The 16,666-nt window shown below is 43.8% G+C and overlaps 1 protein-coding gene across 2 annotated transcripts in view; it reads right to left on the bottom strand.

Annotated features, from left to right (window-relative positions):
- The window catches only part of TNFAIP8L2 (TNF alpha induced protein 8 like 2), a 154,193-nt gene that overhangs the window by 126,436 nt on the left and 11,091 nt on the right, over positions 1-16,666 (bottom strand). The window contains exon 2 of one of the 2 annotated variants that reach the window (XR_008401247.1): positions 13,774-13,958. The exons of the other annotated variant lie outside the window; for it this stretch is intronic. The gene's annotated coding sequence lies outside the window, so the exon portion shown is untranslated. Of the gene's footprint in view, positions 1-13,773; positions 13,959-16,666 lie in introns of those variants that run through there. 2 annotated transcript variants of the gene reach the window in all.

Genomic DNA, 16,666 nt, shown 5'->3' with positions numbered 1-16,666 from the left:
TATTTAAAACTAAATAATTACCTATAAAATAAACCCTAAGATAGCTACAAGATACTGAATAATTACATTACATTTTACTAGGTACAATAGTTATTAAATAGTTATTAACTTTTTAATAGCTACCTAGTTAAAATAAATACAAATTTACCTATAAAATAAATTCTAACCTAAGTTACAATTACATCTAACACTACACTATCATTAAATAAATTAAATTAATTAACTACAATTACCTAAAATTAAATACAATAAAATAAAATAAACTAAAGTACAAAAAAACAAACACTAAATTACAGAAAATAAAAAAAATTACAAGAACTAATTACACCTAATCTAAGCCCCCTAATAAAATAAAAAAGCCCCCCAAAATAATAAAATTCCCTACCCTATACTAAATTACAAATAGCCCTTAAAAGGGCTTTTTGCGGGGCATTGCCCCAAAGTAATCAGCTCTTTTACCTGTAAAAAAAGAAATACAACCCCCCCAACATTAAAACCCACCACCCACACACCCAACCTTACTCTAAAACCCACCCAATCCCCCCTTAAATAAACCTAACACTAACCCCTTGAAGATCACCCTACCTCCAGCCGTCTTCACCCAGCCAGGCAGAAGTCTTCATCCAATACGGCCAGAAGCCTTCATCGAATCCGGGCAGAAGAGGTCCTCCAGATGGGCAGAAGTCTTCATCCAAGCGGCATCTTCTATCTTCTTCCATCCGACGAGGAGCGGCTCCATCTTGAACAAATCTGACACGGAGCATCCTCTTTGTTCGACGTCCAATTGAAGAATGAAGGTTCCTTTAAATGACGTCATCCAAGATGGCCTCCCTTCAATTCCGATTGGCTGATAGAATTCTATCAGCCAATCGGAATTAAGGTAGGAAAAATCCTATTGGCTGATGCAATCAGCCAATCGGATTGAAGTTCAATCTGATTGGCTGATCCAATCAGCCAGTAGGATTGACCTCACATTCTATTGGCTGTTCCAATCAGCCAATAAAATGCAAGCTCAATCCTATTGGCTGGGGGGCTTTTTTATTTTATTGGGGGGCTTTTTTATTTTATTAGAGGGCTTATTAGGTGTAATTAGTTTAAACTTCTTGTAAATTTTTTTTATTTTCTGTAATTTAGTGGGTTTTTTTGTGTACTTTAGTTTATTTTATTTTATTTTAGGTAATTCTAGTTAATTAATTTAATTTATTTAATGATAGTGCAGTGTTAGGTGTAATTGTAACTTAGGTTAGGATTTATTTTACAGGTAAATTTGTATTTATTTTAACTAGGTAGCTATTAAATAGTTAATAACTATTTAATAACTATTGTACCTAGTTAAAATAAATACAAAGTTGCCTGTAAAATAAAAATAAATCCTAAAATAGCTACAATGTAATTATTAAATATATTGTAGCTATTTTAGGGTTTATTTTATAGGTATTTAGTTTTAAATAGGAATAATTTAGTTATTAATAGTAATTTTATTTAGATTTATTTAAATAATATTTAAATTAGGGGGGTGTTAGGGTTAGACTTAGGTTTAGGGGTTAATAACTTTATTATAGTGGCAGCAACGTTGGCGGCGGCAGATTAGGGGTTAATACATTTAATAGGCTATGTGGGCTATGGCGGTTTATGGCGGTGGGTTAATGACGGATTAAGGGTTAATCAATTTAAGAGGTAGTTTGCGATGTTGTGGTTGGCGGATTTAGGGGTTAATAATTTAGTTATAACTTGCGGTGTGGGTTTGATGGCGGATATAGGGGTTAGTATTTTAAATAGGCATATTGCGTTGTGGGGGGTTGTCGGTCTAGGGGTTAATACATTTAATATTAGTAATGAGAGGGGGGATTGCGGATATAGGGGTTTTACATGTCGGGATTATTTTTGGGAGGCATGTTAGACTTTTACGGGAGATTTGTTATTTTATTAGCTTTTCTTAGGCACCGGCAGTTTTTAAAGTGCCGTAAGTCACTGGCGACTCCAGAAATTTGTATTTACGCTCATTTCTGGACATCGCTAAGTTTATCCGACTTACGGCACTTTAGTAACTGCCAGCGGGGTTTATGTAATACCCCAATGTGCGAGGTGAAATTATGGGCGGCGCAGGTTCCCACGCTTGCGCCGAAACCTGCACGTATATTTCTCCAACATAGGTGTGTCCGGTCCACGGCGTCATCCTTACTTGTGGGATATTCTCTTCCCCAACAGGAAATGGCAAAGAGCCCAGCAAAGCTGGTCACATGATCCCTCCTAGGCTCCGCCTACCCCAGTCATTCTCTTTGCCGTTGTACAGGCAACATCTCCACGGAGATGGCTTAGAGTTTTTTAGTGTTTAACTGTAGTTTTTATTATTCAATCAAGAGTTTGTTATTTTAAAATAGTGCTGGTATGTACTATTTACTCAGAAACAGAAAAGAGATGAAGATTTCTGTTTGTATGAGGAAAATGATTTTAGCACCGTAACTAAAATCCATGGCTGTTCCACACAGGACTGTTGAGAGCAATTAACTTCAGTTGGGGGAACAGTGTGCAGTCTCTTACTGCTTGAGGTATGACACATTCTAACAAGACGATGTAATGCTGGAAGCTGTCATTTTCCCTATGGGATCCGGTAAGCCATGTTTATTAAGATAGTAAATAAGGGCTTCACAAGGGCTTATTAAGACTGTAGACTTTTTCTGGGCTAAATCGATTCATTATTAACACATATTTAGCCTTGAGGAATCATTTATTCTGGGTATTTTGATATGATTATATCGGCAGGCACTGTTTTAGACACCTTATTCTTTAGGGGCTTTCCCTAATCATAGTCAGAGCCTCATTTTCGCGCCGGTATGGCGCACTTGTTTTTGAGGACAGCATGGCATGCAGCTGCATGTGTGTGGAGCTCTGATACATAGAAAAGTCTTTCTGAAGGCATCATTTGGTATCGTATTCCCCTTTGGGCTTGGTTGGGTCTCAGCAAAGCAGATTCCAGGGACTGTAAAGGGGTTAAATATAAAAACGGCTCCGGTTCCGTTATTTTAAGGGTTAAAGCTTCCAAATTTGGTGTGCAATACTTTTAAGGCTTTAAGACACTGTGGTGAAATTTTGGTGAATTTTGAACAATTCCTTCATACTTTTTCGCAATTGCAGTAATAAAGTGTGTTTAGTTTAAAATTTAAAGTGACAGTAACGGTTTTATTTTAAAACGTTTTTTGTGCTTTGTTATCAAGTTTATGCCTGTTTAACATGTCTGAACTACCAGATAGATTGTGTTCTGACTGTGGGGAAACCAAGGTTCCTTCTCATTTAACTATATGTATTTTATGTCATAAAAAAATGATGCCCAAGATGATTCCTCAAGTGAGGGGAGTAAGCATGGTACTGCATCATCCCCTCCTTCGTCTACACCAGTCTTGCCCATACAGGAGGCCCCTAGTACATCTAGTGCGCCAATACTCCTTACTATGCAACATTTAACGGCTGTAATGGATAATTCTATCAAAAACATTTTAGCCAATATGCCCACTTATCAGTGAAAGCGCGACTGCTCTGTTTTAGAAAATTCTGTAGAGCATGAGAACGCTGATGATATGGTTTCTGAAGGGCCCCTACACCAGTCTGAGGGGGCCAGGGAGGTTTTGTCTGAGGGAGAAATTTCAGATTCAGGAAACATTTCTCAACAAGCTGAACCTGATGTGATTACTTTTAAATTTAAGTTGGAACATCTCCGCGCTCTGCTTAAGGAGGTGTTATCCAATTTGGATGATTGTGATTATCTGGTCATTCCAGAACCACTATGTAAAATGGAAAAGTTCTTAGAGGCCCCGGGGCCCCCCGAAGCTTTTCCTATATCCAAGCGGGTGGCGTACATTGTTAGTAAAGAATGGGACAGGCCCGGTATACCTTTAGTACCTCCCCCCATATTTATAAGATTGTTTTCCTATAGTCGACCCCAGAAAGGACTGATGGCAGACAGTCCCCAAGGTCGAGGGGGCGGTTTCTACTCTACACAAGCGCGCCACTATACCCATAGAAGATAGTTGTGCTTTCCAAGATCCTATGGATAAAAAATTAGAAGGTCTGCTAAAGACGTTTGTTCAGCAAGGTTCCCTTCTACAACCAATTGCATGCATTGTCCCTGTCACTGCAGCCGCGTGTTTCTAGTTTGATGAGCTAGGAAAGGCGATTATTAGTAATTCTTCTTCTTATGAGGAGATTATGGACAGAATTCGTGCTCTTAAATTGGCTAATTCTTTCACCCTAGACGCCACCTTGCAATTGGCTAGGTTAGCGGCGAAAAAATTCTGGGTTTGCTATTGCGGCGCAGAGCGCTTTGGTTAAAATCTTGGGCAGCGGATGCGTCTTCCAAGAACAAATTGCTTGACATTCCTTTCAAGGGGAAAACACTCTTTGGCCCTGACTTGAAGGAGATTATCTCTGATATCACTGGGGGCAAGGGCCACGCCCTTCCTCAGGATAGGTCTTTTCAAGACCAAAAATAAACCTAAGTTTCGTCCCTTTCGCAGAAACGGATCAGCCCCAAGGGCTACGTCCTCTAAGCAGAAAGGAAAGCAGGCCAGGAAACCTGCCACTGCTACCAAGACAGCATGAAATGCGGGCCCCCGATCCGGGACCGGATCTGGTGGGGGGCAGACTCTCTCTCTTCGCTCAGGCAAGAGATGTTCTGGATCCTTGGGCGCTAGAAATAGTCTCCCAAGGTTATTCTCTGGAGTTCAAGGGGCTTCCTCCAAGGGGGAGGTTCCACAGGTCTCAGTTGTCTTCAGACCACATAAGAAGACAGGCATTCTTACATTGGGTAGAAGACCTGCTAAAAATGGGAGTGATTCATCCTGTTCCATTAGGAGAACTAGGGATGGGGTTCTACTCCAATCTGTTCATAGTTCCCAAAAAAGAGGGAACGTTCAGACCAATCTTAGATCTCAAGATCTTGAACAAGTTTCTCAAGGTTCCATCGTTCAAGATGGAAACCATTCGAACACTTCTTCCTTCCATCCAGGAAGGTCAATTCATGACCAAGGTGGATTTCAAGGATGCGTATCTACATATTCCTATCCACAAGGAACATCATCGGTTCCTAAGGTTTGCATTCCTGGACAAGCATTTCCAGTTCGTGGCATTTTCTTTCGGATTAGCCACTGCTCCTAGGATTTTCTCATAGGTACTAGGGTCCCTTCTGGCGGTGCTAAGACCAAGGGGCATTGCTGTAGTACCTTACTTGGACGACATTCTGATTCGAGCGTCGTCCCTTCCTCAAGTAAAGGCTCACACGGACATTGTCCTGGCCTTTCTCAGATCTCACGGATGGAAAGTGAACGTGGAAAAGAGTTCTCTATCTCCGTCATCGAGGGTTCCCTTCTTGGGAACTATAATAGACTCCTTAGAAATGAGGATTTTTCTGACAGAAGCCAGAAAAACAAAACTTCTAGACTCTTGTCGGATACTTCATTCCGTTCCTCTTCCTTCCATAGCGCAGTGCATGGAAGTGATAGGTTTGATGGTAGCGGCAATGGACATAGTTCCTTTTGTGCGCATTCATCTAAGACCATTACAACTGTTCATGCTCAGTCAGTGGAATGGGGACTATTCAGACTTGTCTCCGAAGATACAAGTAAATCAGAGGACCAGAGACTCATTCCGTTGGTGGCTGTCCCTGGACAACCTGTCCCAAGGGATGACCTTCCGCAGACCAGAGTGGGTCATTGTCACGACCGACGCCAGTCTGATGGGCTGGGGCGCGGTCTGGGGATCCCTGAAAGCTCAGGGTCTTTGGTCTCGGGTAGAATCTCTTCTACCGATAAATATTCTGGAACTGAGAGCGATATTCAATGCTCTCAAAGCTTGGCCTCAGCTAGCGAGGGCCAAGTTCATACATCAACCATCAGAGGGGAACAAGGAGTTCCCTAGCGATGGAAGAAGTGACCAAAATCATTCTATGGGCGGAGTCTCACTCCTGCCACCTGTCTGCTATCCACATCCCAGGAGTGGAAAATTGGGAAGCGGATTTTCTGAGTCGTCAGACATTGCATCCGGGGGAGTGGGAACTCCATCCGGAAATCTTTGCCCAAGTCACTCAACCGTGGGGCATTCCAGACATGGATCTGATGGCCTCTCGTCAGAACTTCAGAGTTCCTTACTACGGGTACAGATCCAGGGATCCCAAGGCGGCTCTAGTGGATGCACTAGTAGCACCTTGGACCTTCAAACTAGCTTATGTGTTCCCGCCGTTTCCTCTCATCCCCAGGCTGGTAGCCAGGATCAATCAGGAGAGGGCGTCGGTGATTTTGATAGCTCCTGCGTGGCCACGCAGGACTTGGTATGCAGATCTGGTGAATATGTCATCGGCTCCACCATGGAAGCTACCTTTGAGAGACCTTCTTGTTCTAGGTCCGTTCGACCCACTCCAGCTGACTGCTTGGAGATTGAACGCTTGATCTTATCAAAGCGAGGGTTCTCAGATTCTGTTATTAATACTCTTGTTCAGGCCTGAAAGCCTGTAACCAGAAAAATTACCACATAATTTGGTATATCTGTTGGTGTGAATCTGCAGGATTCCCTTGGGACAAGGTTAAGATTCCTAAGAGTCTATCCTTCCTTCGAGAAGGATTGGAAAAAGGATTATCTGCAAGTTCCTTGATGGGACAGATTTCTGCCTTGTCTGTGTTACTTCACAAAAAGCTGGCAGCTGTGCCAGATGTCTAGCCTTTGTTCAGGCTCTGGTTAGAATCAAGCCTGTTTACAAAATTTTGACTCCTCCTTGGAGTCTCAACCTAGTTCTTTCAGTTCTTCAGGGGGTTCCGTTTGAACCCTTACATTCCGTTGATATTATGTTATTATCTTGGAAAGTTTTGTTTTTGGTTGCAATTTCTTCTGCTAGAAGAGTTTCAGAATTATCTGCTCTGCAGTGTTCTTCTCCTTATCTGGTGTTCCATGCAGATAAGGTGGTTTTGCGTACTAAACCTGGTTTTCTTCCAAAAGTTGTTTCTAACAAAAACATTAACCAGGAGATAGTTGTGCCTTCTTTGTGTCCTAATCCAGTTTCAAAGAAGGAACGTTTGTTGCACAACTTGGATGTAGTTCGTGCTCTCAAATTTTACTTAGCAGCTACTAAGGATTTCAGACAAACTTTGTCTTTGTTTGTTGTTTATTCTGGTAAACGGAGAGGTCAAAAAGCAACTTCTACCTCTCTCTCCTTCTGGATTAAAAGCATTATCCGATTGGCTTATGAGACTGCCGGACGGCAGCCTCCTGAAAGAATCACAGCTCACTCCACTAGGGCTGTGGCTTCCACATGGGCCTTCAAGAACGAGGCTTCTGTTGATCAGATATGTAAGGCAGCGACTTGGTCTTCACTGCACACTTTTTCTAAATTTTACAAATTTGATACTTTTGCTTCTTCTGAGGCTATTTTTGGGAGAAAGGTTTTGCAAGCCGTGGTGCCTTCCATTTAGGTGACCTGATTTGCTCCCTCCCTTCATCCGTGTCCTAAAGCTTTGGTATTGGTTCCCACAAGTAAGGATGACGCCGTGGACCGGACACACCTATGTTGGAGAAAACAGAATTTATGTTTACCTGATAAATTACTTTCTCCAACGGTGTGTCCGGTCCACGGCCCGCCCTGGTTTTTTTAATCAGGTCTGATAATTTATTTTCTTTAACTACAGTCACCACGGTAACATATGGTTTCTCCTATGCAAATATTCCTCCTTAACGTCGGTCGAATGACTGGGGTAGGCGGAGCCTAGGAGGGATCATGTGACCAGCTTTGCTGGGCTCTTTGCCATTTCCTGTTGGGGAAGAGAATATCCCACAAGTAAGGATGACGCCGTGGACCGGACACACCGTTGGAGAAAGTAATTTATCAGGTAAACATAAATTCTGTTTTGATCGCACCCCTAGGTTCTAGCTGCTGATTGGTGGCTGCATATATATACCAATTGTCATTGGCTCACCCATGTGTTTAGTTAGAATCAAGTAGGGCATTGCTGCTCCTTTAACAAATGATACCAAGAGAATAAAGCACATTTGATACTAGAAGTAAACTGAAAAGTTTTTTAAAATTGCATGTTCTACCTAAATTATGAAAGAAAATTGTTGGGTTTCATGTCCATTTAAATTATAGTGTTAAAAAACAAATACTACTGTAAGGAACACTATAAGTAGCATCAGTCCCTTAATGGGTTAAAATACCTCTACAATCATATACTAGATATATATGGGGGATAGCTATACATTTATGCTACAAAGCTACAATGCAACAATTCACCAATGGTGCAACAAAGTATAATGCAGCCATCCATATTTGTTTAAAAAATTAGCACCCCATGCGTTACCAAGCTGTAATATACATTGCATCAAACGTACTAGTGGTGTATCTCTACCACATGAAAAACAAAGGATCTGCCAGATCCACCTTGAAGCATTGTGGTGGTTGGTTATGTGTAATCCACTCAGTATGGAGTGCTAACAAACTGTGGCCTAGATTTAGAGTTGGGCGGTAGCCGTCAAAACCAGCGTTAGAGGCTCCTAACGCTGGTTTTTACCGCCCGCTGTTATTTAGAGTCAGTCATGAAAGGGTCTAACGCTCACTTTGCAGCCGCGACTTTTCCATACCGCAGATCCCCCTACGCCATTTGCGTATCCTATCTTTTCAATGGGATTTTTCTAATGCCGGTATTTAGAATCGTGGCTGAAGTGAGCGTTAGAAATCTAACGACAAAACTCCAGCCGCAGAAAAAAGTCAGTAGTTAAGAGCTTTCTGGGCTAACGCCGGTTTATAAAGCTCTTAACCACTGTGCTCTAAAGTACACAAACACCCATAAACTACCTATGTACCCCTAAACCGAGGTCCCCCCACATCGCCGCCACTCTATTAAATTTTTTTAACCCCTAATCTGCCGACCACACACCACTGCCACCTACGTTATCCCTATGAACCCCTAATCTGCTGCCCCTAACACCGCCGACCCCTATATTATATTTATTAACCCCTAATCTGCCGCCCCCAATGTCGCCTCCACCTACCTACACTTATTAACCCCTAATCTGCCGACCGGAGCTCACCGCTACTATAATAAAGTTATTAACCCCTAATCCGCCTCACTCCCGCCTCAATAACCCTATAATAAATAGTATTAACCCCTAATCTGCCCTCCCTAACATCGCCGACACCTAACTTCAAGTATTAACCCCTAATCTGCCGACCGGAGCTCACCGCTACTATAATACATTTTTTAACCATTGAGCTAATTCTAACCCTAACCCTAACACCCCCCTAAGTTAAATATAATTTTATTCTAACAAAATAAATTAACTCTTATTAAATAAATTATTCCTATTTAAAGCTAAATACTTACCTGTAAAATAAACCCTAATATAGCTACAATATAAATTATAATTATATTGTAGCTATTTTAGGATTAATATTTATTTTACAGGCAACTTTGTATTTATTTTAACTAGGTACAATAGCTATTAAATAGTTAATAACCTACCAATAAATAAATACCTAAATACCTACAAATAAATACATTTAAATAAACTAACTAAAGTACAAAAAATAAAAAAGAACTAAGTTACAAAAAATAAAAAAATATTTACAAACATTAGAAAAATAATACAACAATTTTAAACTAATTACACCTACTCTAAGCCCCCTAATAAAATAACAAAGACCCCCAAAATAAAAAAATGCCCTACCCTATTCTAAAATTAAAATAGAAAAGCTCTTTTACCTTACCAGCCCTGAAAAGGGCCCTTTGCGGGGCATGCCCCAAAGAATTCAGCTCTTTTGCCTGTAAAAAAAACAAAACCACAATACCCCCCCCAACATTACAACCCACCACCCACATACCCCTAATCTAACCCAAACCCCCCTTAAATAAACCTAACACTAAGCCCCTGAAGATCTCCCTACCTTGTCTTCACCACACCGGGTCCCGATCTGTCCAGAAGACCCTCCGAAATCTTCATCCAAGCCCAAGGGGGGCTGAAGAGTGACGTCCATCCTCCGCCTGAAGTCTGGATCCAAGCGGCGGCTGAAGGAATCCATCATCGGGCTGAAGTCTTGATCCAAGTGGGCGCTGAAGAAGTCCATCATCGGGATGAAGTCTTCTATGAAGCGGCATCTTCAATCTTCTTTCTTCCGGAGCCATCATCTTCCAGCCAACACGGATCCATCCTCTTCTACCGACGCCTTCTCGCCGAATGACAGTTCCTTTAAATGACGTCATCCAAGATGGCGTCCGTCGAATTCCGATTGGCTGATAGGATTCTATCAGCCAATCGGAATTAAGGTAGGAAAATTCTGATTGGCTGATGGAATCAGCCAATCAGATTCAAGTTCAATCCGATTGGCTGATCCAATCAGCCAATCAGATTGAGCTTTCATTCTATTGGCTGATCGGAACAGCCAATAGAATGCAATCTCAATCTGATTGGCTGATTGGATCAGCCAATCGGATTGAACTTGAATCAATGATTCCATCAGCCAATCAGCCAATCAGAATTTTCCTACCTTAATTCCGATTGGCTGATAGAATCCTATCAGCCAATCGGAATTCGAGGGACGCCATCTTGGATGACGTCCCTTAAAGGAACCGTCATTCGTCGGGAAGTCGTCGGTGAAGATGGATGGATCCGCGCTGGAGGTCTTGAAGATCAACCGGTCGTCATCGGATTGAAGAACATAGAAGATGCGGCTTGGATGAAGATGTTTGCTGGTCCGGATGTTCTCTTCTGCCCGCTTGGATCAAGATTTCAGCCGGAGGATGGACGTCACTCTTCAGCCCCCGCTTGGGCTTGGATCAAGATTTCGGAGGCTTGGATCAAGACTTTGGTGGAAGGATCGGTGAACCTGGCATGGTGAAGATAAGGTAGGAAGATCTTCAGGGGCTTAGTGTTATTTAAGGGGGGTTTGGGTTAGATTAGGGGTATGTGGGTGGTGGGTTGTAATGTTGGGGGGGTATTGTATGTTTTTTTTTTACAGGCAGAGCTGAATTATTTGGGGCATGCCCCGCAAATGGCCCTTTTCAGGGCTGGTAAGGTAAAAGAGGTTTGATCTTTTTTAATTTAAAATAGGGTAGGGCATTTTTTTATTTTGGGGGTCTTTGTTATTTTATTAGGGGGCTTAGAGTAGGTGTAATTAGTTTAAAATTGTTGTAATATTTTTCTAATGTTTGTAATTATTTTTTTATTTTTTGTAACTTAGTTCTTTTTTATTTTTTGTACTTTAGTTAGTTTATTTAAATGTATTTATTTGTAGGTATTGTATTTAATTAATTTATTGATAGGGTAGTGTTAGGTTTAATTGTAGATAATTGTAGGTAGTTTATTTAATTTATTTATTGATAGTGTAGTGTTAGGTTTAATTGTAACTTAGGTTAGGATTTATTTACAGGTAATTTGTAATTATTTTAACTAGGCAGCTATTAAATAGTTATTAACTATTTAATAGCTATTGTACCTGGTTAAAATAAATACAAAGTTGCCTGTAAAATAAATATTAATCCTAAAATAGCTACAATATAATTATAATTTATATTGTAGCTATATTAGGGTTTATTTTACAGGTAAGTATTTAGATTTAAATAGGAATAATTTATTTAATAAGAGTTAATTTATTTTGTTAGAATAAAATTTTATTTAACTTAGGGGGGTGTTAGGGTTAGGGTTATAATTAGCTTTAGGGGTTAAAACATTTATTAGAGTAGCGGTGAGCTCCGGTCAGCAGATTAGGGGTTAATACTTGAAGTTAGGTGTCGGCGATGTTAGGGAGGGCAGATTAGGGGTTAATACTATTTATTATAGGGTTATTGAGGCGGGAGTGAGGCGGATTAGGGGTTAATACATTTATTATAGTAGCGGCGAGATCCGGTCGGCAGATTAGGGGTTAATAAGTGTAGGTAGGTGGAGGCGACGTTGGGGGCGGCAGATTAGGGGTTAATAAATATAATATAGGGGTCGGCGGTGTTAGGGGCAGCAGATTAGGGGTACATAGGGATAATGTAGGTTGCGGCGGTGTACGGAGCGGCAGATTAGGGGTTAATAATTGTAGGTAGGTGGTGGCGACGTTGGGGGCAGCAGATTAGGGGTTAATAAATATAATATAGGGGTCGGCTGTGTTAGGGGCAGCAGATTAGGGGTACATAGGTATAATGTAGGTTGCGGCGGTGTACGGAGTGGCAGATTAGGGGTTAAAAAAAATATGCAGGGGTCAGCGATAGCGGGGGTGGCAGATTAGGGGTTAATAAGTGTAAGGTTAGGGGTGTTTAGACTCGGGGTACATGTTAGGGTGTTAGGTGCAGACATAGGAAGTGTTCCCCATAGGAAACAATGTAGCTGCGTTAGTAGCTGAACGCTGCTTTTTTGCAGGTGTTAGTTTTTTTTTCAGCTCAAACAGCCCCATTGTTTCCTATGGGGGAATCATGCACAAGCACGTTTTTGAAGCTGGCCGCGTCCGTAAGCACCGCTGGAATTTAGAGTTGCAGTGGCGGTAAATATGCTCTACGCTCCTTTTTGGAGCCTAACGCAGCCCTTCTGTGAACTCTAAATACCAGCGGTATTTAAAAGGTGTGGGAGAAAAAAAGCCAGCGTAGCTAACGCACCCCTTTGGCCGCAGAACTCTAAATCTAGCCGTGGGGCTGTCTCTTCAACTTTTGCACCACAAATAAATAGTAGTGATTTGACCTCCTTGACTGTCACTTATTTCTTCCAAAAGCCTTTTCTAGACCACAAAGGTGTATCTGGGAGAAAATGGTTTCTGGAAATGGAATAGTTATGTCACCACACAAGATCCTTCACAAAATTCTCTAACAGCAATGTTTACCTTAAAGGAACAGTCAAGTCCAAAATAAACTTTCATGATTCAAATAGGGCATGTAATTTAAACAACTTTCCAATTTACTTTTATCACTGATTTTGCTTTGTTCTCTTGGTATTCTTAGTTGAAAGCTAAACCTAGGTTAGCTCATATGCTAATTTCTTAGGCCTTGAAGGCCGCCTCTTATGTGAATGCATTTTGACAGTTTTTTACCACTAGAGGGCGTTAGTTCATGTGGGTCATATAGATAATATTGAGCTCACGCATGTGAAGTTACCTAGGAGTAAGCACTGATTGGCTAAAATGCAAGTCTGTCAAAATAACTGAAATAAGTGTGCAGTTTGCAGAGGCTTAGATACAAGGTAATCACAGAGGTAAAAAGTGTATTATTATAACTGTGTTGGTTATGTGGAATTGGGGAATAGGTAATAAAGGGATTATCTATCTTTTTAAACAACAAACATTCTGGTGTTGACTGTCCCTTTAATAGTTTTTTATCTCACTATGGACCCGATTCTATAAAGGTCTCAGGGCTGGTGAGATTCATTAGGAAATAAGAATGCTCGCCAGCACTTATATTTCCCTGGTGGAATTCTATAAAGCCCCTTTACCCTGAAAATAGGGTACATACATTACAAAAGTGCACAACGAAAATCATAATTTAAAAATCATGCAAAATGAATAATTGAACCACACACAAAAAAATTGTCTCTCAAATTCCAGCGTTAAATTTGTAAACATTTTCGCCCTACAGATCTCACTGTTTTTTCTAGCAAATGAAAAGGTGGTGAGCTTTTATCAAAATACTTAAAACACTAATTACTCTGATGGCAGTGGAGGGCCCTCTAGTGGGCCTGTAGCAAACTTAAGGGATAGCTGACTTGAAGTCTGGAGTGTTCTAGTGTGTGTATGTTACAATGTTGCAAGTGGGTGGGCGGGTGTACCTCTTGCCTTTATAGGGTCCTGTTGCAGTGGATCCGGCCTCTTCCTGCTTCCAGACTTTAAGGAGAATTTTCTTCTGTGCTGGATCTCTTCCAATTGAGACCTTCTGTTGTTATGGAGCGTGCCAGGCGTAATTCCATGCCTCCTCGGCGGTACAGGGATGCGGTTGGAGAGCCATCACGGCGGAGGAGACCTGGAGGGGAAAAGGAGGCATCAGATCTTGACAATGTGGTACCCCCTACCCCCCAAACCTGTATATCATCTAGGCCCACAATCTCTGCTAGGCAGACCGTGAGGAGGGAGTTGGATTTGCCCCCTAGGAGTAGGGCTGAGGGTGGATCTGGTTCTAGGGCCCTGAGGGGCGATTCAGGGGCGGCCCCTGTCATAGTGACTTCTACTCCCACCCATGTTTTTCCAGGACAGGCCCAAGGTAGTGTGGGGGCCATGGGGGAGCAGCATCCTTCGGGAGTGGACCTGCTGCAGCAGCTCCCGGCACTTCCGCCGGCCGCTTTGGCTGCTGTCCTGGTGCTGGGGGTCGAGTGGTGGTGGCGGTGCTCCTGCGCAGGCTGTCCCTGGGCCTACTTCATTGTTGGGGCGTGGCCACACCCACGCACGTGACGTGCAACGTGACTCCTCCCCCTCTGACGGGTCATCAGTGGGGGAGGAGCGTGGGCACGCGCGCAGGAGACGACGCCCTGCATCCAGGCCTAGGACACCATCCGGAAGCGCCCCCAGTAAGTTGGGGAGGCTCCGGTTGGCGGTGGCGGTGACGGCCTCAGAGGGTAGGAGGGTGGTCCGGGAGACGAGAGAGAGGGATCCGGGGGAGCCCAGACAGCAAGGGCAGGTTCCGGTAACGAGCATCAATAGGGGCAGAGACGCGGATGACGCCAGTAACGCTGCATTAGGAGGTTGTAACACAAGGGATCTCAGGCATCAGGAAAGCCGCTTGACTGGGTCTGGTAGTTTGGGGTGTGTTCCAGGGCGCTCGAGGGTCAGGATATCAGTATGTCTGGGGGTTTGGGCCATGCTGGGGCAGCGCCGGACAGGCAATTAAGTGGTGTGAGTGAGGGCTTGGATGGCAATTTACATACTGCTAGCGTGCAGCGTGAGGTGAGGGAGTGTGTGAGCCAGGTCATGAGTGTGCAGGAGGACATGAGGCGGAGGGCTGTGGCAGCTGGCTTAGGGGTGCAGGAGGGGACGAGGGGAGGTGAAAGGGATGGCTGTGGCCCTTCTGGGGCTCTTACTGCCACTCAGAGTACTCCCCAGTCTATTTTCTCTTCGCAGGGATCTGCTGCATGTGAGCAGAGAATGCAGGCCGGAACAAGCAGCCAGCTGGAGCCACCTGTAACAGCGTCAGCCGACCAGCAACCCCCTTCTTCCGGGACAACGCAGCAGTTGGCGCAGTCAGGTGAGTGCACCATCACTGACATCACACACACAAACATGGGTTCTTCCTCTAGTAACTCAGGCTCTGATAGTGAGGCAGGGCTAGGGTTAGTTGGTAAGGGGCAGCACCAAATGTTTAGAATGATAAAGAAATTAGTGGCAGCGCAGGTGCAGACGAAGGCGGTCGTGCAAGGGGCAGTTGAGGGCGCGCCTTTATCGCAGGTGGGGGAGGCGTCACGGGGATACATACCTGTGCTTGGTCCACTCCCTGTATGGGCACTTTAAATCAAGGGTCATTAAGAAAATACAGGAAGGTAGATATGTCAATATCTACGAACTATCTCTGGAGGCTTGCAGAGCTAAGGAGAGGGCGGCCGAAGGGTCGGGCCCCAAAAAAGTACGGCGTCCAGAGACGTATGAGGAGTGGCAGATGGGATTTAGGGTGCTGGCATCTTGTTACGTTGACAGATGGCCCACCCAAGGGCATAATCTCTTTAAATCACAGGACACCATTGGGGATATCCATCTGAGGTTTAAAGAGGGTGCATGGTGGGATTATGACATGGCATTCCGCAAGAAGATGGTGGGGAACCCCATATTGCACTTTGGGACACAGGAAATGCACTTGTGGTCCAAACTGGGGCGGGAAAGGTCCACCTCACCGCCAAAGGGGGGCAGGCCTGGTGCCGCGCATTCCCTCCCACGCCAAAAGAAGCATGGGAGAGAATGCTGGAAATTCCAGGACAAACAGTGTGACAGAGGAGTGAATTGTTCCTTTCGCCACATCTGTAAGTTTTGTAGCGGACCGCACCCGGGTTCGGAGTGCGTGAAAAGAAGGGAGTCCTGAAGGGCCCCGCAGAATCCAAGAGGGAGCGTTGGGGTCAAGGGCCCCAAATCCACTGAGAGTTGAGGCGATGGCGCCATGGTTGGCGCATTACCCTGACCAGGAGGCGGCAGTCGTCAGGGTTGAGGGAGGGTTTCAGGATTCCGATAACTTCGCCCGTGGAGGGTTCTACGGTTCATCGTAACCTGAAAACAGCTTACGAATTCCCTCACGTGGTAAGGGAAAAGTTGGCCAAGGAATTGGTGCTGGGGAGGGTGATCGGGCCATTTCGGGAGCGCCCGTTCAAGTATCTGGTGGTCTCCCCACTTGGAGTGGTCCCAAAAAGGGAGCAGGGCAAGTTCATGTTAATACACCAATTGTCTTATCCCAAGGGAGCTTCAGTGAATGACACAATTGATCCAGACCTTAGCTCGGTACACTACCGGTCCTTCGACAAGGCACTTGGGGTGGTACGGGCTAAGGGCGGGGGGCATTATTAGTGAAATTGGATATAGAATCCACATTCAGGTTGCTCCTGCTTCATCCTTCTTCCTTTCGGTTGATGGGAATGAAGTTTGAAGGTGACTTTTATGTTGACAGGTGTTTGCCGATGGGTTGCTCACTTTCGTGCGCCCTGTTCGAATGTTTCAGTTCATTCCTGCACTGGGTGGTGCAGAGGGCATCCGGGGGTG

Source organism: Bombina bombina, chromosome 1 (assembly GCF_027579735.1).
Source record: "Bombina bombina isolate aBomBom1 chromosome 1, aBomBom1.pri, whole genome shotgun sequence".
Taxonomy (NCBI): domain Eukaryota; kingdom Metazoa; phylum Chordata; class Amphibia; order Anura; family Bombinatoridae; genus Bombina; species Bombina bombina.
Note: the sequence above shows the minus strand (reverse complement) of the source record. Positions and strands in the feature narration are given on the sequence as shown.